The following is a 26656-nucleotide window of genomic DNA, read 5'->3' as shown; positions in this document are numbered from 1 at the left end:
TAAATGAATGAATTGGTTTCCTAGCTTATAGATGCAAGTTGTTTTGACTGCCTAGTTTGTAGTGCTTAGTTTAGAAGTGGTTGAAAAAGCTCCTAGGATAGTGAGATCGACCCATGGAGGCAAGGAAAGAGGTTAGATAATCTATATTATGTACTTTCTTGCTCATTTTCATGGTTGGACTCTTGAGGGAGAAGCTATCATTGTATTATTCATTGTATCTCTGCAATTTTTGGCTAAGGAAGACCAGGGTTTTGCAGTCCTCTTTGGGATTCTTGTGGATTCATGTGTTGATGGTGTGTTTCTCAATGTACTTGTAAGCTTGTTATGTGACTTTTTTCCTTTCTTTTACTTCTGCACATTAAACAAATGAAGTGTTAAAGTAAGAATTCATGCCTGCCATGCTCTGCTTTTAAGTTTGTTTAATTTCAATGTTTTCTACTGTCTAAAGAGAATTCAAAGTTATTATTTGCTCTCTTTAGCTCTTCACCTTTCATTCCTGACCATACACCTCAATTAAAGGCATCAATACTGTCTCCTACCTCGCCCCAAAGAACCCCCTGCAGAAACTGTGTCCAATCCCCGCACCCAAAATTGCCCTCTCCTCAATTTGCCACCAAAAACCCAAAAAACCCCAAATCAAACTCTTTGATCAGTTTACTAGCCTAATATCAGTGTTACCTTATTAGTCATCTCATATATTGAAGATTTCACGAGATAGACTGGAGAGAGCCTTCTCCTGCCCCATAGGGCTAGCTACGAGGATAAATGGTTTGATGTTGCCTTGAGGTTTACCTTTCTCAGCCTGAGTTGAAATTTCAAGCGCTAACACAAGGCATCTGACTCTTGAGAGATATTTATGATGCCAGATATTGAGTTTGCGCTCAATCTTAGCTACCATTCATATCCAATCTGCAATTATGTAGTGTTGAGGCTTTAGACAAAACCCAAGGTACTTGAGCCCTTCATCCAAAGATTATAATGTAAATGGGAATCTATGAAGAGCGAAATGAATTTTATGGGGAGAGCATCCAGATGTAGTAATGGTAGATTTACTGTCATTGATCTCCATGCCAGTGGATGAACTGAATAGTAGCATAACTTAATGTAAATTAGTCAGATCCCCAATACTGCCGTTAAGGAAAAGAAGGACATTGTCTACAAATAATAAGTGTGTCAATGTGCAGTCATTGGTGATCTTGATGCCCTATATGCGCCCCATGTAGCACTCTTCAGATATAAGTCTACTAAGTCCTTCCATGATAAGAAAAAATAGTAGTGGGGAGAGGGGACATCCTTGTCTGAGTCCCATTTCTGCGTGAAAAAATGGAGAAGCCAAGCCATTAATAAGAAGACTGAAATATACCTTAGTATACAACACATTATCCAATTAATGAACTCTGGAGGAAAACCCAAATGTGTTAGAATCATTCTAAGATATAACTAGCTTGCACGATCAAAAGTTTTAGAAAAATCTACCTTTAAAATCATACCTTTCAATCTCTTTGTCTTGATAGAGTGTAAGATCTCTTGTGCTGTCCCAATTACATCATGTATCTGGCGGTTATTGGGGAATGCAAATTGCTCAGGTGAGATGTGTGCTGAGAGGATGGGATGAAGGCGATTGGCAATGATTTTGGCCATTATTTTGTATATACAGTTGCAGAGCGAGATTGGTCGAAAATCATTGAAGGATTCAGGAGAGTCTGTCTTCAGTATGAGGGAAATAAAGGTGAAGTTGAAGGCATCATACATATGTCTTGAAGTGCGGAAATCCTTGATGATGCTAAGAAGATCCTCCCCAAGTATATCAAAAAAATCTATGTAAAACTCCACAGGCCATCCATCAGGTCTTTGGCTCTTATCCTTCTTAAATCATTTAAGTGTGGACTCTAGTTCCCCCATCAAGTTAGACTTAAGCAGACCCTCAACATCCTCCTGATCCACATAGCAAGGGAATAAACAAGCCAATATTATGATTTTTGCCAATGATGCATTGCGCGGAGCCCTATATAGATTCTGAAAATGTGATGATCCAAGAGAGGCCAGATGTTGAAATAGTATTGATAGCTCGACGACCATTGGCAAATTTATGATAGAATTTCATATTGTTATCCCCTTCTTTCAGACATATAGGTCTGCTTCAGAGTCTCCATGATTCTTCCCTATCCTTCAATATTTTATCTCGATCAGCTACAAGAGCAGTGATATGTGTCTTAAAATCATCAGATAGATAGCCTCTTCCATGCTCATCCTCTAGACTTTCAATCTCAGATTCAATTGTTCGAAAGGATTCATCATCATGTAATCGCTTGTTATGGGCCCAATTCATAGAAATACGCTTGAGGCTGATGAGATTATGAGAGAACCCCTCCGATATGTTCCCCCCCGAGCTGAGAGGATTGGCCTTCCAATAGTCAGATACAAGATGAATATACTTAGGATCCTTCAACCATGTTGCATTGAATTTGAAAGGTTCTTTGGACTTGTGATCATGGCCACTGATTTCAAGATATATGGGAGAATAAAACATTAGCTAATATATAAAAGCTCAAAGAAAATACTGGAAAACAGATTTTCAATTACTATTTTCTGTGCAATGTTTGAGAATCTAGGTCCATACAACATCTCATTTCAAACGTTATCTCCCTCATCTAATCAACATCAAGAAAACCTTGTTTATCTCTTTCTAGTTCAGATAGTGAATCAAGCCTCTGACTAAAAGTTAATAAATCAAAGTCTACAAACTCCCAGTTTGCCTCTAGCTCACTTTTGACCAAATTATTCAAAAGAAGACCTAGTTCTTTGCTTTAAATGTTGTAGATCAAAAGAAACTTTCCATGCAAATTCAATAATCCACAATCTTTTGGATATATTACTAATGATATACAATTTCTATGCACTCAAAAGATTGATATGTTTCTCAAATCTATTAAATCTGCAACGACTAGAAATTGCCAATGGCAGTATGTGTATTGCTAGTGGAGTCTTCAGCAAAGGACCTGAGCTCACAATATCTTCTATCTATTTTATTTCTTCCTTCAACTTCATATTTTCTGCCTGTCATTGACCAACGGAATTCGCAAGCACTTCACCACCATCTTGATGCAATTTCATCATCCCTGGCGTTGCAACCGAAGACAAATAACTTTCAATTCTATCCGATCAAAAACCTTTCTGTTGGAAAGCTATATCCTTTCAATATTAATCTCTTACCACCCCTGTCATAATTTGCATCTTGTAATGTGACAAAATGGTCATCGAAAGTAATATCCTCTTTAACAATTTCCTCCATTATTCTCTTATTTTCTTGCAAACAAGTACTAACCCAATTAGGTAGTACAATGCTATCAACTTCCATGTCCACTGCTTCTTCAATTCTCTTCATTTCAGGCACACTCTTGGATCTAAATGATTCAACCGTGTGTGCTATTTCTAGAGTTACTCTACAAAGAGGCTCTTTGTCATCCCCACCACCTGATAACCTATTGACAACCATTTTTTCGCTTCCACTAGTTATTTTCCTTCTTTTGCTAGCAAATGAAGTCACACCAGTATTGTGTGTAAGATTGAGATTTCCCTGTAGGGTTTACGACTCTTTATTTAAATCTTTCTTCCATCCCGATGATCTATTTTTCAACAATTTGTTCAACATCTACTAGCATTTTTTAATCTTTTGTTGATACACTGTGACTTTCCTCGCTCTCCTGTCTACTTCTCAGAAACAAGTTTCCGTACCTCATAGACTCAAGGTGTTCCATGAAAATTATTCCTCTATCAAAGCCTTTAATAGCTCCAGATTCACTTAAGTTGAAAGCATCCAAAGACTTTGCAAAAACGATAGTGTGATCTGTATTCTTCACAATCACTTTTCCAACAGTAAATGGAAAAGAAATAAATTATATTTTCTTTTTCTGTTCAAATATAGATATCCAATGATGATATTGCTTGCAAACTTCAACAACAAAATACCTATCTAGAACAAACACTGGAAAAATCAATGACCTATCTTCAAAACCATAAATTCGTATAACCATATTGCTTTCTCTTTCCTCATATTCCCCTTTGCCAAATAGGAAAGCCTCAGCCTCTACAGATATTCAAGAAGGCTCTTGTCTAGTTACAACAAAATACACTTGCCTCACAAACACAGTTTGAATTAAACAAAAATTTAAAGAAGCTTCGTGCTTCCACAATATTGGATACCAACACTGCATTGGTTCCTCGCGAAACTTGAATATAGGATTACATGATACACTGTCAAACACATGCCTTGACACAAGAAGTGTTATTAGATATGCCATAATAAAGAAACCATTACTCTTGGGTAATCTATGTAGCTGAATAGCTAATTCATTTAAAATGACACGAGCCCAATAAAAAATACAATTATTTTTGTATGTCTCATAAAACACATAGAAAATGCATTTAAGGACATGCGATGTACTTTCTGGCGCTACTACATGAGCAAAGATCCAACATAAATCCCTAAACGATTTCCTAAACAAATAAATATCTACAAGAGAAAGATCGGAAGGAACCTTAGAAGTTGCACAAATGAATTCCTGCACAATGTCAATTCTGCACCCTTTTGCCTCCAGGAAACTATCTGCAACGGATAATTCTAAACGCTTGTTCGGTTCTGGTAACTTGAATAACAATATGAATGCATTGGGATTCAGAGAAACCTTTATCGCTCCTAGATTAATTGCCCTCTTTCTTAAATCAAAATTATTTGCACAAAGATAAACAATTTCTCTGAAATCAAAGACCTTCGAAACACACCCAACATTCGCTAATTCGGTACTCCAAATATTGTTACCTATTTTCTCTTCCATTGACAGATTCACATATCGCTCATAAGTTCTTGACTAGTCAAATCTGTCATCGATCTCAACACTTGAGTTAACCGTATCATTGCAAATAGCCTCTTTCCCTCCCCTGATACCCATTTTTCGTTTGTAGCAAAAACATACTTTATAAATGAGTAACATATTCAAATACCGTTTCACTTTATAATTCTCTGATTTGTTTCATAAAAATTAATTGTTACTATTACTCATGTGAAAACAGTTACACACAACACTCTGAATAAATAACAATTAAAGATAGAAAAACCAACTTTTACGAATAGTAAGAGTAAAATTTTTTGAAATTCCAAAAACATCCTGTGCATTTACTTCGCACATTGCTCCCGCTTCAAGATAATTGATATATGTGTCGTAAGAAACATAAATTTATGATATACAATAATAGGCGTTGTCTATCGAACTAGTGAATTTTCCCGCATGAACAAAAAATCACCGCAACACAATTTTTTGTTTGGTTTTTTAAATAAAAACCCAACAACACAAGTGTTCAAATATTTTTTTGTAATAGTGGAAATGGATTCAGCATCATCAAAAACCCCATTAGGAAATTTGTCGATACCACCAAAAATCACTGCAAACCAGGGTTTTTTAAAAGTATTTTCCCCCCTTTTGTTTTCATAATAAAAATCCGATAGCACAACTATTGACACCTGATTGACACCCAAGATCATGAAAATTGACAATTGTAACCTCAAATTACAAAAAATCACCACTATATTTTATCAGCAGCGTACCAAAATTTCCTTTATTTTTTTCCGGTCAATTTTGAAGAACCATAAAACTATCAATAACTACAAATAGTGAAGTGCGCAAGGACATTTGCAAATAAATATTATGCCAACATGTATTCAACTACTTTCCACGACAAATCGACTTGACAGCTGGTCCCCACTACTTTGTAAAACCAAACCAAATTTGATTTACGAATGATTTGACACATCAATTTCTTACAAAATTCGACATGAAGTCACAAAATGGATTTTAATTTTAAACTCCTTGATTTTTATGGATGCGAAAATAATTTTATTACTAAAAACAAAAACTTTAATTCATAATGTAACAAGAACCATTGCAAAAAGATATTTGTAAAAAAAAAAATGGGAAACGTTGATACTTCATGTGTATTCGTATACACAAAAAATTCAATGTTTTCTCTTAATAAGAGAACAAACATCATAATGACTGAAAATAAATAAAAAAACCAATGACTTTGAATAAACTATACAAGTTAAGGAACATAAACAACACTATGTCATATACTTTCAACATAACACAAATGCATACACTATTACCTGCGTCAAAACTGATACACATGACACACTGAATAATTAGCAATCAAATAAACCAAATCTAATCACAATCCATTGATTTAATATCAGCTTTATACACATCATTAAAAACATAAATTTACTATAAAAAACAAGTTCGAACTAACTGTCATCAAGATAATCAACTAAGAAACTGCGAAATGCGAACATGAAATTAGCAAAGGTAAATCAGTTTAAAAGCTCACAATATTGTAGAGAAAATCAAAGCTAATCACAATCCACTGATTACATGTCATAAGAAACAGAAATTTACCATACAAAACAAGTTCGAACTAACTGTAATCATGATAATCAACTAAGAAACTGCCAAATGCAAACAAGAAACCGACAAAGGTGAATCAATTTAGAAGCTTGTAGTATTGTACAACTTATGTATTCTTGCACTACTGTTATCATCCACAATTTAACAAAAAACCATTGAGACACCATTGAAGATGCAAGCTCAACTTCGAAGATAACAATTTATGTAAGGCAACAAAAGCTCACACAATACTCCAAGCTCTTAAACGCAATTTTCAAAGAGAAAACGCTACATGATCCGCTATTTTTTCTATCATTGCAAATAACATTTTTTCTCCTCACTATACTAGCTATTTCAAATGTTTGTAGTCTCGTTTCCCTAGAAATCACCACCTGCCACTATTTTGCGTTTGAAACACACTACACAGATAAATCCGCCATTCAGATTTTTTATCGTCCTAATGCTTGTCCTCTGATTAATAGAAACAAAGTTGCAGTAAATACAAGTCATATCAACATTCAATTCACCGACTACACACCTGCTCATGCATTTAGAAAACCACATAAGCACCAAAAAATCAAATCTAGAGACATGATTTTCATATACCTTCAACATAACACCAATGCATATGTGCAGAACCACAAAGAAAATCCATTTGTGTGCAAAAATCTCACGCACTACCTCCTCTGCACAACTTCGTTCGCACAACTACTTCCAGACTCAACGCCCTTCCGCTAGTCATTGACATTTGAAACTGATATTAATCATTGCGAAATATGTTCCTAAATAAGATCAAAGACGAGATTTGTATATTTATTATTTTAATAAATGTTGCACAAAGCATTTGTTCTCCACACACACTACCTTCGAACATCTATTATCGCTCCACACCTCCCTCTTTCTGCACAAACTCCACACATGCATTTTTTCTCTGCATAACCTCAGCACACGCACAGCCACCTCCGCACAATTTCGTCCGCACAACTACTTCCATACTCAATAATGCCCTCAACCATTAACATTCAAATGATATTAATTAATGATCATACATTGTGAAATATGTCTCTAAATAAGAATTAAAAAAATAATTTGTATATTTATTCTTTTAATAAACTTTGCAAAAAAATTTCGCATAACGTCTGCACACTCACAACCACCTCCGCATAACTTTGTTCGCACAACTACTTCTACACTCAATAACACCCTTCGATTAGTCATTGACATTCGAAACTCCGTACATGGCACCTCTGAACAACTAGCTCCACACAACCACCTTCACACACCTCCTTCCGCACAACTACCTTTTTAGTTGTGAAAAACATTCCTAAATAATAATTAAAAAAATACTTGTATATTTATTATTTTAATAAACCCTGCACAAAGCCTTATGCACATTCGTTTTACCACATGTTGATGCCCCAAAAATCGTTGTATCAACATTGGGGGATAACTACCCGGTCCGGACCTTAGTACAACTCCTTTTCCGTTTGGAATGGTGGCTCCGACTGGGGATAATGGGACCAGTTTCCCAGAAATGGATAAACGGGATGAATGAATGATTGGTTGACTAATCTAATGATAGGCGAATAACTTAATCTATCGGTGAAATAAAAGAATTACTACTAATCCCGGGAACTATTGCACTTTTTAAAGTGTAGCGCTTGATGATCTATGTTTATAAACAGGCATGTAGATGACTCTATTCAATAAACATGGACTTTTATTCATTCAAGAATTACTCTGCTTAAATCGTTAAACAAAGGGATTAGCGCAATATTGCTACACTTTATATATCATCGATACATATATGATCAAAGGAAAAGCATCCCATAAACATCCAATAGTGGAGGGAATAAAAAAATGCTGTTAAAACACATACATATATTCGATAATAGCAGAGGCAATCAAATAACAATTCATATGAAAAGAATGAATTCAGACATAGATAATAGTACCATATGAGCTGCTAGACACTCCCAATATCAATCGCTATTTGAGATTCTTCTTCCAACGCAGAAATACTTTCAAACAAAGACAGTAGTGCACATTTGCATAAAAGCTTCCTTGTCAAAATTAGAATAACTGGTCTAGTTTTATAAAAGAATATGGCTGAAGCACAATAGTGCAACTTCAGTCTTTAAGTCAAGTACAAAACTTTACGACCCTTTCCAAAACAATGAAAGGGTCTATAAATACTTAATTAAGCTAACTATCTATGAAACTGAAATCCTACTTAATTGGTATCAATTGATTTTGATCATATTTTCCTCAACAACCTGGCAGTCGGCGGCATGAATCATCAAGTAGGCTGTTTGCCTTTAAATCTGAGCTGACTTATCGCAAGCATTGGCTCCACTTCGGGTGGTCTGTTGAGGCGAGAGCTAAGCTGGGCGGCATAGGTGGCATCCTGAATATCAGGGATAATATACCCGATTGCATCTGTAAGGCACTTGAGGGCGGCTCTTTGAGTGTGTGGTTTTACCAAGAAGAACCAATAGGTGTCCCATGTTAAACTGTTAATTCCAGCAATTAATCTCCCCTTTTCCTCTAGATCTGGATAACATGACTGCTCCAATGTTTTCATCGCTGTCAATTTTCCTGGCGTGCATTGGGAAATCATGTTTGACAAGTAGAGAGTGTTATTAACTAATTCAACCAAATTGCTTGTAGTTGATTTGCACCTTGAAACTGCCCTCTCTGCTTTCATTAACTGGGACTGCCATTCTGTAAATAATATATCTTTATGTGACTCTAAAATTCTTGGTAAATTCGCCGCTTGTCCCTGATCAGTATCTTGCCAGTCAAGAAATGCAGCTATCGTTTCTTCAGCTTGATCCAATTCCATCCTAGCCTTTTCTATTTTCTCACTTATTGATGCCGTCAATTCACATAGTGGCTCCGCCTGGGCGATTTGTTGACATAGAAGCTTGATTTGTGCTATTAATGCCGTATTTATCTGTAGTGCTTCTACTCTGAATTCAGTTATTTGTGGAATGCCCTTTGTCTTCTCAAGCTGTGCTGATAGTTGAGCAATCTGCTCATCTTTTGTTTTCAGCATTTGCTCATTTGCTGCCTTCAGTTGTGCCAAGGCCTCTGACAACTCTTTCTGCTTCTGGATTGCGCTGTGGTCAATCCTTTGTTTCTCTGCCTGCAATTGTTGAGTTAATTGATTATTTACTTGCTGTTGTGTCAACAATTGCTGTTCTGCCTACTCCGCTTTCTGCTTTGCTTCAGTTAGCTGTGCCTGTAATAAGAAGATTTCCTGGTCTTTTGTTTTCAATAAAAGACTCACCTCTGATGCCTTGTCTATTGTTGTTGCTGAATAGGCTCCAGCATATTGTGATAGTTTTGTTAAGTCATCAGAGGGGTCAAATTCCTCCTTCCAAACCACATTGCCCGTGACCGTCTGTTCTGGGAAAAGGGAAGGTTGATCAATCCTTCTTCTCTTCCTCTGTCGTTTTACTACAGCTTTATGCCTTGGGCTATAGAAGACATCCAAGGGAGGAATCTCCTCTACCTGCAAAATGATTTGATCGGAGGGGTCCTTTGGTATTATTTCTACTTCCTTCGAACTGGGTAGGCCGCTGGTTCCACTTGGAACCTGTTGTGAAGTGGTTTCCTGTGTGTCTGCTGCTTTCGAAGTTTCGGTGTCCTTTGAACATTCCAGACTGCTGATAATAGAATCAAATTGCTGCCATTCCTGGAGCAGTTTTGGATCAATATGAGTATCCACATTTACTTCAATGTTGCTCTGTTTCTGCTCTTTAGTCTGGGTCTCCTCCCGTACTTTCTCCTGCTCTTTAGTCTGAGTTTCCTCCTGTGGTTTTTCTTGTTCTTTTGTTGTAACCGAAGGTTCCTTTGACTGTTCCCGTTCAGGCTCGCTTGATGATGTTGTTGGGGTTGTTGCTAACAGATCTAGAGGCAGAGTTTGCAACCTCTGTTCTCTAAGTCTGTTGAATTCAACCAACCCTTCATCTTGATATTTCATTCTGGCAAATGCCTTAACCTGCATTATTGACTCGGCTGAGGAGAACAGGTGATCGAACATATCTTCTTTATGATCAAACTTTGCCAATTTGGCCTGTTCAAGTGCATCATAGGCGACTTTGTTGGGATCAAATTGCCTATTAGGGAGATTTGCTAGAGTTAATGATTTTATCTTTGTAGCTTCTTTCTCTGCATGTTTGAAATCATGCAACGTGTAGACACCGCATCTCAAAGGAAAAGAGGGCCAGCCCTGCTTCTTATTTTTCTTGAGAGTCTGTGTAACTCCCTCGGCAATGATCTGACAGTATAGTTGCCCAATCCATTATTTCACTGTTACACGCCGCTTCCATCAAGGGAACCATTTCTATAGTGAAATTAGCGGAATCGTGCAACCCCCAAAATCTACACATCATTATCCCAGCATAACAATAAGGAGAGCATAGGGAATCAACATAATACTTATCGGAAGATTCATGCTTGTGTTTTGCCGGATTTTGTCTCCAATCCCGGATGGGTTCGGATTCAATTTCGTTTTCTTTTCGGAATTTCTCCAAAAACGCCTTGTTGTACTTCTTCTCTGGCTCAGGAAAATGATACATTTTCCTTAAATCATCAGCCTTGAATGAACTGAAAATTCTCCCGTCTCTGGTGCAGAAGGTTCTGTCCATGATTAGGATTTCCTCAATTGCCCACCGCACTATATCCGTATATGGGAGAATTTGTTCCCGAGCTGCTATCCGATGAAGGAAGGAGTCAGCTAAGTCCTTTAAAGTACCATCAGATTTCCGAGTTGAATCTGCAGAGGCTTGTACTGTTGTCACTTCAGGTTCTTCGGCTTCAATCAAATTATAGGTACTTTGCCAAGTAGTTTTGCTGAGACCAGAACATGTAGTATCAGATATCAATCCTTTCTTTTTATTTGTTGGATCAGCGACGGCTTGTCCTGTGGCTGGCGTAGCAGAAGCGACTGTGGTTTTCTTAGACTTCTTCCCCATTCTGCTTGAGTTTTCTGCTTTGGAAGAATTCTGCACAGGAGTGAAAATAAACGTAACAGAGAGAATTGGTAATGTAAATTGAATATGAGAAAGATATATTGATGAATGCGTGATGAGGGATTAACTTTTAAAGTGGCCGCGGATACAATCTATGGGAAGATTTTAGGACTTACTATTACATTAAATGGCCGTTTAAAACCTGCCAATCCTTTAAATGCCCATCATATCATTAATCGGCCGAATGATTTGTTTAAGCGTGCCTTCGATGTTTTGGCGGTTGAGCGCAGGTAAATCATTGTTCGACAAATCAAGCTTTTAATATGAATTGATCGTAATATCCCTCTATTTTAACAATTTTTTTTGAAATTTGCGCTTTTGGCTTTATCGCAATCGGGCGTCGGGGAAAACTTAACTCCTTATATTGACACCTTTTGAAATCCACGATCGCCGATAGCGATATCGCATCGCATCGGGAGTATGGGCACTCTACGAAAACATGCATAGTATATCGCCGATCGTCGATAGCGATATCGCATCGCATCGGGGTGAAAGGAACATTATCGCATCGGGGAAAACCAATGGGCCGTTAAAGTATGCTTCCTATGTCATTGCGATATGCGATCTTGCGATCGCTTTATCGCAATGATAAAAGATTGATTATTTATATTATTAAGATCAAAATGGGTTTATCGAAAAGGTTTTTTATAATGTTTTCATTTTGTTTTCGGACCTTTTTTGAATAATACAATGTTGATACCAATCAAAACTAAAAGGGACCCATTTCATATGATAGTTTTTCTGAATAAATAATGATATGAAATGGGGGGTTGTTGTAGAGCACAACAATTGGCGATTCGCTGGAAGAAACAGTTATCTCTGAAAAGTATGGAAATACTTAAACTTTTTCAAAATAGAGTTCTCATTAAAGGGGAAATTTTAATATAACTAGGTATATATGCATTCTAGATCAAATGAATCTATCTTTGTTAATTTCCTCTCTTGTTTAAAATTAGATACATTCTAAGTTTTAAATTGGCCTTTATTGGTTTATAATGATAAAACAAAGAACCTTTCCAAATCAGATTTTTAAAATTGACTCCTTTGTCATAGGTAGAGCCTCTGCTGCCAGCAAACGTTCATAGTTTCGACAGGGATACCTTTAAACCATATTATTGTCCATGGTCCCATCCATTTAAGAGTGTGATTAACAGAATGAATTCAAAACATGTTTTCATATTTTGTATTTCCTTTCTTTTTCTGTTATTGCTAAGATAAAAATCCATTGTCCTAGTTTGGTGGCCAGCTATTGACAATGCCATTCACTGGTAGTAATCTAACCGAACAAGCTGGCTCGTGATGAGACCCCTTGCCTTATAATTCTAAGCCATTACCCTGTTTTGGTATGCAGTATTGGTAATTTCGGTTAAACTATTTCCCTATGAACATGGTAAGCAGGCTTGTAATAAAACCTCTTATCTTTAATATCAGATATTTTAGAATTACACTCTGAGTAACCATAAACTTTGGTGAATGGGATGGACAATTTTCTCCTTAAGAGTAAATGGATGACAAGGTAAGAGTTAAAGATGCTGAAGTTGGATTAGCTTCTGTTTTGATATTGATAACCTTTTATGGCCAATCTGAAAACATAAAATGATTTACAATACTTTTAAATTTTGAGAAGGGTTCACAAAAATTGAAGTGTGATTTTGGAATGAAATTATACCTAGTTTCCTAGAAATTATCCCTCTTATGTAAGACTTCTATTATTTAAAAGTAAATATCCACACTACTTCTGTTGAGCAACTTTTAAGTACAGCAAAGGTCAATGGAAGATACCTTACAACTTTATTTTCTAATGGTCCTACAAACTACAAAATTCTATTAAACTAAAAAGGAGAAGGGGTTACCTATTCAATTAAAGAATTTCTTTAAGATAAGGCCATTAACAGGGAGAGAATCTCTCAAACCTGATAAATCTTGTAATATGAAGGTCGAATGGCCTATCTTCTCACAGATCTGAAATGGCCCAAGCCACATCTTCTGGAACTTGGTGTGTTTTCCCTTGTCCTCATGGGCTTTGTCCCATTTCAGAACTAAATCACCGACTTGAAATTGTTTTGAACCGGATGAGACTGAATCAAAGGATGACTTGATGATTTGCTGATGTTTTGCATGAATAACCTTGGCTTTTTCCCTTTCCTCTTCTAATTTTAGACTTTGGTCATGTCTAAGTTGAATAGAAGAAGAAGGGCTTTCCTCAATAAACTGAACTAAGGCTAGAGAAGGAAGGACAAGATTTGTTGGTAACACTGCTTCTTTTCCATACACAAGGTTAAACGGAGAAGATCCTATGGAAGCCTTCTGTGTTATCCTATCAGCCCATAGTGCGAATATTAAGGATTTGTGCCATGTTTTATGGTTCTGTTCGATAGTTCGCTTAATAATTTTAATCAGATTTTTATTTGTAGACTCTGCTAAACCATTACCCTGAGGATAGTAATTAGCAGAATATTTTAATTTAAATCCTCTTTAATAGCGAAATCAAACATAGCATTGCCTGAGAAGTAGGATGCATTATAAAAAACAAGAGCATTTGGGACACCAAACCTGGTAATGATGAATTGATCTATAAACTCAATGATTGCCTCAGAATTTGTTGTCTTCAAAGGAATTGCTTCAACCCACCTAGTAAAATAATCAGTAGCAGTAAGGATATACTTATGTTGTTTGGAAGAATGCGGAGTAATTTCCCCAATGATATCCAATCCCCATTGCTCAAATGGCTGTTCAATGTTGACTGGCTGCAAAAGAAAAGCTGATTTTTTTTGTCTTCCACTAGAAGTTTGACAATTTTGGCATTTCCTTACATATTCATGAGCATCTCAAATAGAGTGGGCCAATAATAGCCAGCATGAATGATTTTATGGGCTGTTGTGTTAGCTCCAAAATGTCCTCCTGCTGGTCCATCATGTAATTCCTGCAAAACCTTTTGTGCTTCAGGTTTTTCTAGGCATCTTAATAAGATTGAATCATAATTTTGCCTAAAAAGCACATCATCAATAATTGTGAAATTTTTTGCTTTCAATCTAATGGCCCTTTTGTTTTTGTAAGACAGGTTAGGAGGTGCATATACATTTTTCAAATAAAAGATTAAGTCAGCATATTGTGACTTAGAATCAGTAATACTTATCTGGTTGATTTCTTCAGTTTGATCTGTATTTCCTGATTCTGGAATGTTGGATGCTCCTGCCAATAACCTGCAAAAACCTTGGCCTCTAACAATCTTTGCTGGTTTAATTTCTAAGTCATATTCTTGAAGTGTTGTAACCCAATTTGCCCTTTTTTCACCTAGTTCCCTTTGGATCAATATTTGCCTTACTGCAGGAAAAGGAACTATAACTTTTGTGTGGGTTTTTAAAAGGAAGGGTCTGTAATGTTTGACAGCTTTATATACAGCAAAGGCTTGTTTTTCTACTTCGGAGTAACTCAATTCAGCACCCTGAAGATTTGAACTATAAAATGAAATGGGTGCTTCCAAATTGTGATCATTAAGCTGTGTGAGTACTGCTGCATAAGACAAGTTGGATGCGATAGTATACAATGTAAAATGATTAGAAAAATTAGGAGTATTTAAGGCTGGGGCATTGATTATTGATTGTTTGATTAAATCAAACGCTTCCTTTTCTGCTGATCCCCACTTAAAGAATGAATTTTTCTTAATCATAGTTTGAAGTGGCAAAATAATTTGAGAAAAATTTGGAACAAATCTTTTGACAAAATTGATTTGGCCTAAAAATGACTGCATGGATTTTTTATTATGCGGGAAAGGGATTTCAGAGATTTCTTTGATTCGGTCAGGATCAATATAAATGCCATCTTTAGACACAATAAAGCCTAAGAGCTTTCCTTGGTCAAGAGCGAAGAAAGATTTTTTAGGGTTAAGAGAAATACCATATCTTTTGCAGCGTTGAAAGATTTGATTTAAATCATGCAAATGATTGGACTTCTCCTTAGAAAATACAGTAATATTGTCTAGATAGATGACTGTTGTTCTATTAATCAACCCTTTAAAAGCTATATCCATCGCTCTTTGGAACGTCGCTCCTGCATTAATAAGTCCGAAAGGCATTTTCTGATACGCATATGTTCCCCATTTTGTTCTGAATGTGGTTTTAAGCTGGTTATCAGGATGGACCAAAACTTGGTTATATCCTGAGAAACCGTCTAGAAAGGACATTAACTCAGAGCCTGCTACTGATTGGAGTATCTGCTCCATAGTAGGTAATGGGAAATTATCTTTTAAGCTCGCCTTGTTCAAATTTCTGAAATCGATACAAATCCTAATGTCGCCATTTTTCTTTCTGACTGGCACCATATTGGAGACCCAGTTTGAGTGCCAAACGGGAAAAATAATCTTAGCTTTCAAGAGTTTGTTAAGTTCAGATTTTATTTGACTCTTTAAGTTCGGATGTATTTTCCTCAACTTCTGCTGAATTGGTTTCTGATTGGGAAGCATTGGAATGGTATGCTGGATGATGGATGTATCATATGTCTTCAAATCATCATATTTCCAAGCAAAAACCTGTTTATTTTTCCTTAACAGTCTAATGAATGCCTCCTTCTCTTCCAAGGAAAGTCCTAATCCTAAATTAATGTTTTGAGGAGTTTGCTCAATGCCAATATTTATCAACTCAAACCTTAGGGTAGAACTTCGGAGCTTTGCATTAGTCACAGGTTTAAACTTGTCTTTAATATCATAAAGATCCTCAAGCTTCACCACAGGCTTAGGGATTGAATTTTCCTCAGGTTTACCTCTTATTTGAAGGTCATGCTCGTTTTCCTCGATGATTTGATCATCATAGGAATTTTCGGAAGTTAAGAACTGTAAAATGTCTTCATCATGGTTGAATACTCTCCAATTAGTGACATTGTCAGGAATTGATGGCCTAAAAAGCAACTCTACTGAAAATCTATCTGGGCTGTAGTCTTCGGAAGGTAGGAGCTTGGAAGCAACATTGGCTAGCAGGTAAGCTGCTGAATTTTGAGTCCTGGGAATAGAAGAAATATTGAATGCCAAAAAATGGGAGGTAAGTTCCTGTGTCAACGATTGATAATGCTTGAGATGGGTGGAAAGACAATGAATTGTATTCCTTACCTGTTTGATAATAATTTCAGAATCTCCGAACACTTTCAAATATTGGACCTTGAGGCCAATGGCTTTATATAGTCCTTGGACTAAGGCTTCATACTCTGCTGTGTTATTTGTGCATTCAAATTCTAACCTACAGGACAGCATTGTTTTTTCCCCTTGTGGGGTAATCAAAATACATCCTGCTCTTGAGCCCTCACTAGATTTGGACCCATCGAAATATAACGACCAAAATAAAGAAGTATTAACAATTTTATTTACAGTTTTCTCAGTACCATTGAAACATCTTGACCTATCTGTTTTTGAAAAAATTTCAATCTGAGATGTAAAATGGTTTACTGAGAAAGGGGATGGCTGGGCAGTGAAGTTGCCAAAGAATGACTCTGATGAATAATTCCCCAAAATGTTGTTATTAAATGCTATTGGTTGGTTTTCTTGCTCAAACTCAGTAACTGTATGGGTCATATGTTTTTCTCGATCGAGCCTTATTTGATTTGGCTTTCCCTTATAGGGAAGCCAAATATGTGACCAATCAGTAGAAATATACCCCTGTAGTTTCTCAGACCAATCCCTACTCAAGATTAAACCGTAAAATTAAGGTATATCGGCTATTAGGATATCAATCCTTTGTACTATTCTGGGATTAGCAGATAACCTGATAGTTACAGAATTAATTTCTCCCAAAACCTGTACTTTAGTCCTGTCCAACTGTACAATATGAATAGCAGACTTCTGGGGTTCAATGTTCAGTTTGGAACAAACTGAAGCTGGCATTATGTTAGAAGATGCCCCTGAGTCAATCAAACAGTTGTGCAGGTTTCTATTGTAGATCTCATAGGTTAGAAGGAAAGGTGGAGTATGAGAGGTTGATCTATCTCCTATTAGGACTGCATCAGTAGATTCAACCATACCAGAAGGTGGTTGACCTGTATCGTTTGCAGCTTTAGCACTGGGAAGAGGTGAAGTAGGAACAACATTTAATTCTTTAAGAAGTAATTTTTGCTGATGTTTTAATTTGCTAAGTTCAAACATGGTAATGTTTGCCTTAGTTTTCTTCATATAATCAACAATATTGTAATCCATTGAATCAGATACTACCAAAGTTTTAGATGTTAAAGGAGTATTTGAGGTTGAAGGTTGGTTTTGAGGAACTACTGCAGGTGGCTTCTTTGTAGATACTTTTTCCTTTGTTGTAGCAGCACCTGCACTCCTTTTCTTTGAAGTTGCCTGAACAGGTTCGGAGGTACTTTTACTCCTAGTAGTGACAGGAAACGCTTCTTCTTCATTATCTGTATCGGAGTTAGGTAGTATGAAATCCCACATTCCATGACATTCAACAATCTCCTCTTCTTCATCAGTAGGTGTAGTTGTTTCTTCTTCTCCTTCTTCAAGATCTGAATCTGCATTTGATATAACATTTGGTGGTTTTGATTCAGTTTTCTTATAATTTCTAAAGGGTCTTTTGGTCGAGGTTTCGGCTACCTGTTTTTTGATTTCAACCATTTCGTTTGACAAAGTCTTGAGGACCTTTTGCAGACCCTCCATGTCATATGGATCTTTTGGGGTTTTCTTCTTTGAGTCATCTTTAAAAGAAACCTTTTTGGCTTTTCTGTCTTCTAGAGCAGCTTTCTTTTCTAGAGCATTAATGCGTTTCTCCACAGCAAGTGCTTCTTTCATGTTTTCAGCTAAAGTAGGTTTCCCAGCCCTATCTACAAAAATAGCTATATTGGCAGGTAGGGCAGTTATATACCATTCGCTTTGGATTTGCTCACTTGGTTTGGAGGCCGTTGGGATTTTATTCAAGAGTTTATTGAATCGGGCATTAGATTCCTTAATCAGTTCCCTATGCTCTATCCTAAGATTGGAGAGATCGTTTATTAGTGTAGCCAAAGACCTATCATCTCCATACTTAGTAAGAAACTGTTCTTGGCAAGTGTTCCAACTGGTAATGGAACCAGAAGGTAAAGAAAAATACCAGGATCCTGTTGATCCTTGCAAAGTATAAGGGAAAAGTCTAACAACAACATCTTGTTCTGTTACTCCTTTCAAGTTGACTGCCAACATGAAGTTATTAATATGTTCCTCAGCTTGCGTCCCATCATCTGGGTTAAACTTGGGTAGCCATTTTTCAGGAGCATCAGGTAATGCATGCAATGGTGCAGGCATGTTGACTGCACCAGGCCTGGTCCATGGATCTGCCATTATAATAGCAGTAGTAGATGATACTACTGTTGAAATTCCAAATGTCTGGGAAGGAAATAATGTTGCGGAGTGAGCAGGTTGGGATGTTAAAGTTCCTAATCCCTAATGAACAACAATATGTAATGGGGGAGTGGATGGTTGACTTCGCACAGGGGAAGGTGAGATGGAGGATGTGGATGAAAGCTCTTCACTGTCAGATCCTTCAGTATATTTCTTCGCCTTTTTCCTTTTGGGTAAAGGGAACTTAGTGGGTTCAATACCGAGCTTTTCGCTCTGAAGTCTGGTGAGAGGGTGAGGTAAATTAAACTGCGAAGTCGCACTGCTTTGTGATACCTCAGATTTCTGTGGTGAAATCGAGAAGCTCTGAAGTTTGTGGATAAGAGACTGGACTTCAGGGGATTCAAGACTTAATTGTTCTGGAGTATGATGGGTTTGAGCAGTGGTAGTTGATTCCTCTTCTTCTTGTTTGGATACTGGAGAACCAACATGCAATTTGGAAGTACGAGGTGATACGGAGGGAGAATTACTCTTAGAATGGCCTGCAGATTTGGGTTTGCTTTCCATTCACAGTTGGGGCCCTCCTTCTAGCGCCAAAAATGTTGATGCCCCGAAAATCGTTGTATCAACATTGGGGGATAACCACCCGGTCCGGACCTTAGTACAGCTCCTTTTCCGTTTGGAATGGTGGCTCCGACTGGGGATAATGGGACCAGTTTCCCAGAAATGGATAAACGGGATGAATGAATGATTGGTTGACTAATCTAATGATAGGCGAATAACTTAATATATCGGAGAAATAAAAGAACTACTACTAATCCCGGGAACTATTGTACTTTTTAAAGTGTAGCGCTTGATGATCTATGTTTATAAACATGCATGTAGATGACTCTACTCAATAAACATGGACTTTTATTCATTCAAGAATTACTCTGCTTAAATAGTTAAACAAAGGGATTAGCGCAATATTGCTACACTTTATATATCATCGATACATATATGATCAAAGGAAAAGCATCCCATAAACATCCAATAGTGGAGGGAATAAAGAAATGCTGTTAAAACACATACATATATTCGATAATAGCAAAGGCAATCAAATAACAATTCATATGAAAAGAATGAATTCAAACATAGATAATAGTACCATATGAGCTGCTAGACACTCCCAATATCAATCGCTATTTTAGATTCTTCTTCCAACGCAGAAATACTTTCAAACAAAGACAGTGGTGCACATTTGCATAAAAGCTTCCTTGTCAAAATTAGAATAACTGGTCTAGTTTTATAAAAGAATATGGCTGAAGCACAATAGTGCAACTTCAGTCTTTAAGTCAATTACAAAACTTTACGACCCTTTCCAAAACAATGAAAGGGTCTATAAATACTTAATTAAGCTAACTATCTATGAAACTGAAATCCTACTTAATTGGTATCAATTGATTTTGATCATATTTTCCTCAGCAACCTGGCAGTCGGCGGCATGAATCATCAAGTAGGCTGTTTGCCTTTAAATCTGAGCTGACTTATCGCAAGCATTGGCTCCACTTTGGGTGGTCTGTTGAGGCGAGAGCTAAGCTGGGCGGCATAGGTGGCATCCTGAATATCGGGGATAATATACCCGATTGCATCTATAAGGCACTTGAGGGCAGCTCTTTGAGTGTGTGGTTTTACCAAGAAGAACCAATAGGTGTCCCATGTTAAACTGTTAATTCCAGCAATTAATCTCCCCTTTTCCTCTAGATCTAGATAACATGACTGCTCCAATGTTTTCATCGCTGTCAATTTTCCTGGCGTGCATTGGGAAATCATGTTTGACAAGTAGAGAGTGTTATTAACTAATTCAACCAAATTGCTTGTAGTTGATTTGCACCTTGAAACTGCCCTCTCTGCTTTCATTAACTGGGACTGCCATTCTGTAAATAATATATCTTTATGTGACTCTAAAATTCTTGGTAAATTCGCCGCTTGTCCCTGATCAGTATCTTTCCAGTCAAGAAATGCAGCTATCGTTTCTTCAGCTTGATCCAATTCCGTCCTAGCCTTTTTTATTTTCTCACTTATTGATCCCGTCAATTCACATAGTGGCTCCGCCTGGGCGATTTGTTGACATAGAAGCTTGATTTGTGCTATTAATGCCGTATTTATCTGTAGTGCTTCTACTCTGAATTTAGTTATTTGTGGAATGCCCTTTGTCTTCTCAAGCTATGCTGATAGTTGAGCAATCTGCTCATCTTTTGTTTTTAGCATTTTCTCATTTTCTGCCTTCAGTTGTGCCAAGGCCTCTAACAACTCTTTCTGCTTCTGGATTGCGCTGTGGTCAATCCTTTGTTTCTCTGCCTGCAATTGTTGAGTTAATTGATTATTTACTTGCTGTTGTGTCACCAATTGTTGTTCTGCCTGCTCCGCTTTCTGCTTTGCTTCAGTTAGCTGTGCCTGTAATAAGAAGATTTCCTGGTCTTTTGTTTTCAATAAAAGACTCACCTCTGATACCTTGTCTATTGTTGCTGCCGAATAGGCTCCAGCATATTGTGATAGTTTTGTTAAGTCATCAGAGGGGTCAAATTCCTCCTTCCAAACCACATTGCCCGTGACCGTCTGTTATGGGAAAAGGGAAGGTTGATCAGTCCTTCTTCTCTTCCTCTGTCGTTTTACTATAGCTTTATGCCTTGGGCTATAGAAGACATCCAAGGGAGGAATCTCCTCTACCTGCAAAATGATTTGATCGGAGGGGTCCTTTGGTATTATTTCTACTTCCTTCGAACTGGGTAGGCCGCTGGTTCCACTTGGAACCTGTTGTGAAGTGGTTTCCTTTGTCTGCTGCTTTCGAAGTTTCGGTGTCCTTTGAACATTCCAGACTGCTGATAATAGAATCAAATTGCTGCCATTCCTGGAGCAATTTTGGATCAATATGAGTATCCACATTTACTTCAATGTTGCTCTGTTTCTGCTCTTTAGTCTGGGTCTCCTCCCGTACTTTCTCCTGCTCTTTAGTCTGAGTTTCCTCCTGTGGTTTTTCTTGTTCTTTTGTTGTAACCGGAGGTTCCTTTGACTGTTCCCGTTCAGGCTCGCTTGATGATGTTGTTGGGGTTGTTGCTAACAGATCTAGAGGCAGAGTTTGCAACCTCTGTTCTCTAAGTCTGTTGAATTCAACCAACCCTTCATCTTGATATTTCATTCTGGCAAATGCCTTAACCTGCATTATTGACTCGGCTGAGGAGAACAGGTCATCGAACATATCTTCTTTATGATCAAACTTTGCCAATTTGGCATGTTCAAGTGCATTATAGGCGACTTTGTTGGGATCAAATTGCCTATTAGGGAGAGTTGCTAGAGTTAATGATTTTATCTTTGTAGCTTCTTTCTCTGCATGTTTGAAATCATGCAACGTGTAGACACTGCATCTCAAAGGAAAAGAGGGCCAGCCTTGCTTCTTATTTTTCTTGAGAGTATGTGTAACTCCCGTGGCAATGATCTGATAGGCTATTTCCCTCGCCAGCAGTTTATCAGGTATATATAAGGGAAGGACATGAGGTTCGGCTTGGCTACCGAAAACTCTTATATAAGCAAACTTCTCATCCCCAAACCATCTTCCTATTGATGTTAAGTCAATCCCTGCTTGGTAGGAAATCTAGGGAGCAGGTTTATCAAAAATAGAGTAATGAATGGGTAACATAAAGCCATTGCAGACTTGGTATAAATGGTGCTTATAAGAGGATTTCCACAATTTCTGATGGTATATGTGAATAGGCATGGGGTCTTGTGATGTCCACCTCCAGCCGAGCATAGGAAATTCAGAATTAAAACACAAGGTATCTAAAATATAGACACTGTAGTAGAATGGGGGAATTAACCTTTCAGTAACGCAGGTCTTATTTCTAAACTCAAGAACAACTGTTGCTAGTTTATCTGACAGTATAGTTGCCCAATCCATTATTTCACTGTTACACGCCGCTTCCATCAAGGGAACCATTTCTATAGTGAAATTAGCAGAATCGTGCAACCCCCACAATCTACACATCATTATCCCAGCATAACAATAAGGAGAGCATAGGGAATCAACAGAATACTTACCGGAAGATTCATGCTTGTGTTTTGCCGGATTTTGTCTCCAATCCCAGATGGGTTCGGATTCAATTTCGTTTTCTTTTCGGAATTTCTCCAAAAACGCCTTGTTGTACTTCTTCTCTGGCTCAGGCAAATGATACATTTGCCTTAAATCATCAGCCTTGAATGAACCGAAAATTCTCCCGTCTCTGGTGCAGAAGGTTCTGTCCATGATTAGGATTTCCTCAATTGCCCACCGCACTACATCCGTATATGGGAGAATTTGTTCCCGAGATGCTATCCGATGAAGGAAGGAGTCAGCTAAGTCCTTTAAAGTACCATCAGATTTCCGAGTTGAATCTGCAGAGGCTTGTACTGTTGTCACTTCAGGTTCTTCGACTTCAATCAAATTATAGGTACTTTGCCAAGTAGTTTTGCTGAGACCAGAACATGTAGTATCAGATATCAATCCTTTCTTTTTATTTGTTGGATCAGCGACGCCTTGTCCTGTGGCTGGCGTAGCAGAAGCGACTGTGGTTTTCTTAGACTTCTTCCCCATTCTGCTTGAGTTTTCTGCTTTGGAAGAATTCTGCACAGGAGTGAAAATAAACGTAACAGAAAAAATTGGTAATGTAAATCGAATATGAGAAAGATATATTGATCAATGCGTGATGAGGGATTAACTTTTAAAGTGGCCGCGGATACAATCTATGGGAAGATTTTAGGACTTACTATTACATTAAATGACCGTTTAAAACCCGCCAATCCTTTAAATGCCCATCATATCATTAATCGGCCAAATGATTTGTTTAAGCGTGCCTTGGATGTTTTGGCGGTTGAGCGCAGGTAAATCATTGTTCGACAGATCAAGCTTTTAATATGAATTGATCGTAATATCCCTCTGTTTTAACAGCTTTTTTTGAAATTTGCGCTTTTGGCTTTATCGCAATCGGGCGTCGGGGAAAACTTAACTCTTTATATTGACACCTTTTGAAATCCCTGATCGCCGATAGTGATATCGCATCGCATCGGGAGTATGGGCACTCTACGAAAACATGCATAGTATATCGCCGATCGCCGATAGCGATATCGCATCGCATCAGGGTGAAAGGAACATTATCGCATCGAGGAAAACCAATGGGCCGTTAAAGTATGCTTCCTATGTCATTGCGATATGCGATCTTGCGATCGCTTTATCGCAATGATAAAAGATTGATTATTTATATTATTAAGCTCAAAATGGGTTTATCGAAAAGGTTTTTTATAATGTTTTCATTTTGTTTTCGGACCTTTTTTGAATAATACAATGTTGATACCAATCAAAACTAAAAGGGACCCATTTCATATGATAGTTTTTCTGAATAAATAATGATATGAAATAGGGGGTTGTTGTAGAGCACAACACCACACAACACTTTTTCTTCACAAGAATTGAAAACAAAATTTATTTAGCACCCTTGTTTATCCAAAAGAGCCCCAATTCTCCTGCACATATTCCTTAATAATATCAATTGGAGATTTTTTCCAGAGCCCTATTTTCAAAGAAGAACGAAGAAATCAATTCTTTTCTCAATTCTTCGATGAGAATGAAAGGACTAGCCTACTAGAAAAACCTGCAAAAAAAGCCCACAACTGTATCAATTATCACATCATTGACCAAAGCACTAACATAACACTGCCCTGCAACAACATGCCACATGGATTAAAAACATGATTTATTTAATACTGCATAATAAGAGTAGCTTTTATAGTGACCCAACGATTATGATAATTGCTAAAAAAATGATACTAACTCCCTTTGCCCCCCTGTTAGTGTCAAAGTACCCCGTCTATGCAAAAAAATCCAGTTCTCCCACACATCATGCTCCACACAACCAAAGTTCCACACAACAAAACCATACCAATTACTTCGTCGTCAGCACAAGGAAACATAATAATATTAATTTGACATTTGTTCAATGCCTTCCCTAGGGGGCCTATGTAAACAATTTGCAACTGCATCAATTCTCGCATCATTGAGCAAAGCACTAACATAACATTGACAGTGTCAAACCACTCACCAATGCAATGAACACTCACACAATTACTTTTAATTTAATTTTAAAATGATATGTTAGGCATTGAAACAAACGAAAATAAAAAGCCCTCCACTAGGAAAATTATGTCCCACCAGAGCTTCCTTAAACAATCGGAAAATAAATCAAAATTTACTGAAAATTCGAAAATTATTTTTGAATTTATGAAAAAATAGAAATATTAGGCATTTTCCCAAAACATCGGTCAAAATTGCAAAAAACACAACCAAATAATGCATAGTCAATGCAACTTGACCGCGAGGGGAAAGCTATAGTCCTTGATGAGGCATGGACTAATAACAATAATGCTTTAAAGTTCTTTGACTTTAAGTTATTACTTTTAATTCGATATGCTTATGGTAGTAAATTCTTTCAAGTTGTATATGATTTTAATTGTGTTCTTTGTATATGTTTGACTTAAATATAATTCCAATATAATTATATAGTGTCTTGTATAATTATTTTTTCTAAAGCCTTTAGATTATCTAACTGACATAATGATTCTTTATATGAGCAATGTTTAATGGTAACTATGTACAACAGTTAGTATGCAACTATAATGGTATAATTGATTCAAAATGGATCCTAAACCCTTTAAACCTCTAAGTCTTCAAATATCGGAAAACACTATCGCATGGAAAAACCATGAAGAATTGCGGAAAATAGAGTACAACGAAGGTTGAAGTATTATTGAATCAGAGCCATCAGATCTGACCGATCAACAGTCCAGATCAAATCGATGGATCGCATTAGAGGGTTCGGTGATATCACATGGAAAAACCATGAAGAATGGTAGAAAACAGAGTACAACGAAGGTTGAAGTATTGTTGAATTAGAGCCGTCGGATCTGACCGATCAATGGTCCAGATCAAATCGACAAACGCATCAGAGGGTTCGGTGATATCGCCTTGGCAGAGTGTATTGGAGGCAGCCTTATGGGAAATGCGACTGTGACCCAGCGACACAACATGGACCATTGATTGAGCGCGCAGATCAACGACTGAGATTACATTATCGCGTCGCAGGTTTCCAAGGGAAGGACTTACCAAAGGCCTGAAGACCATGTGATATGCGATTGCGATATATCGCATCGCAACAATAAAAAGGGGCGAAGACCCATAACTGATGCGACTTGCGATTGCGGTCAAGGTGGACCTGACGAGGTTTATAAATGCGGCTCTATAAATTTTGAGTTCTGATATAAAAGTGTTTGTCGCGCATTTTCTATGTATTGGTGCATTTTCGTCATAAAACCGAAATACAAAGGGAAATGACCCGAAGCGATAAAGCCGGACCCGAAAGGTTTATAAACGCAGCCTTATGTTATTTAAGTTCCGAGGTAAATGGTATTTCGGGTGGACCTCAGGCGGTAAGTGGTATTGGATGGGCTCCGCTCGATCCCATACATTGGCCGACACGTGGCACACCGCAAGAGAGAGAAAACTGTTTTTCGCGAGGGTAATCTCCGTGGACATAGGCCACCCGAAATGGCTGTCAGCCGTTGGATTGGGAGATCGTGGATCAACGGTGGATTTGCGATAGCGATCAAGCGCGGACCCGAAAGGATTATGGGGCAAACTTTATATCATTTGAACTTCGGCTGTGGCGTTTCGGTCGGATTTCCCGTGTTTTTAGTGTTTTCCCGGTATTCCTCTGTGTAAACAGAGAAGTGTAATCTCAGGGGATTTTCACCCGCGCCCAAGATCTTTCCTTTTGTAAATGGCTGCCTATGTGCCTTAAGCATTTTGCAATGAATGTTTAACG

This window comes from Pinus tabuliformis, chromosome 7 (genome assembly GCF_031772625.1).
Source record: "Pinus tabuliformis cultivar Carrire ecotype Pingquan chromosome 7, CPIR1, whole genome shotgun sequence".
NCBI classification, from domain to species: Eukaryota; Viridiplantae; Streptophyta; class Pinopsida; order Pinales; family Pinaceae; genus Pinus; species Pinus tabuliformis.
Note: the sequence above shows the minus strand (reverse complement) of the source record.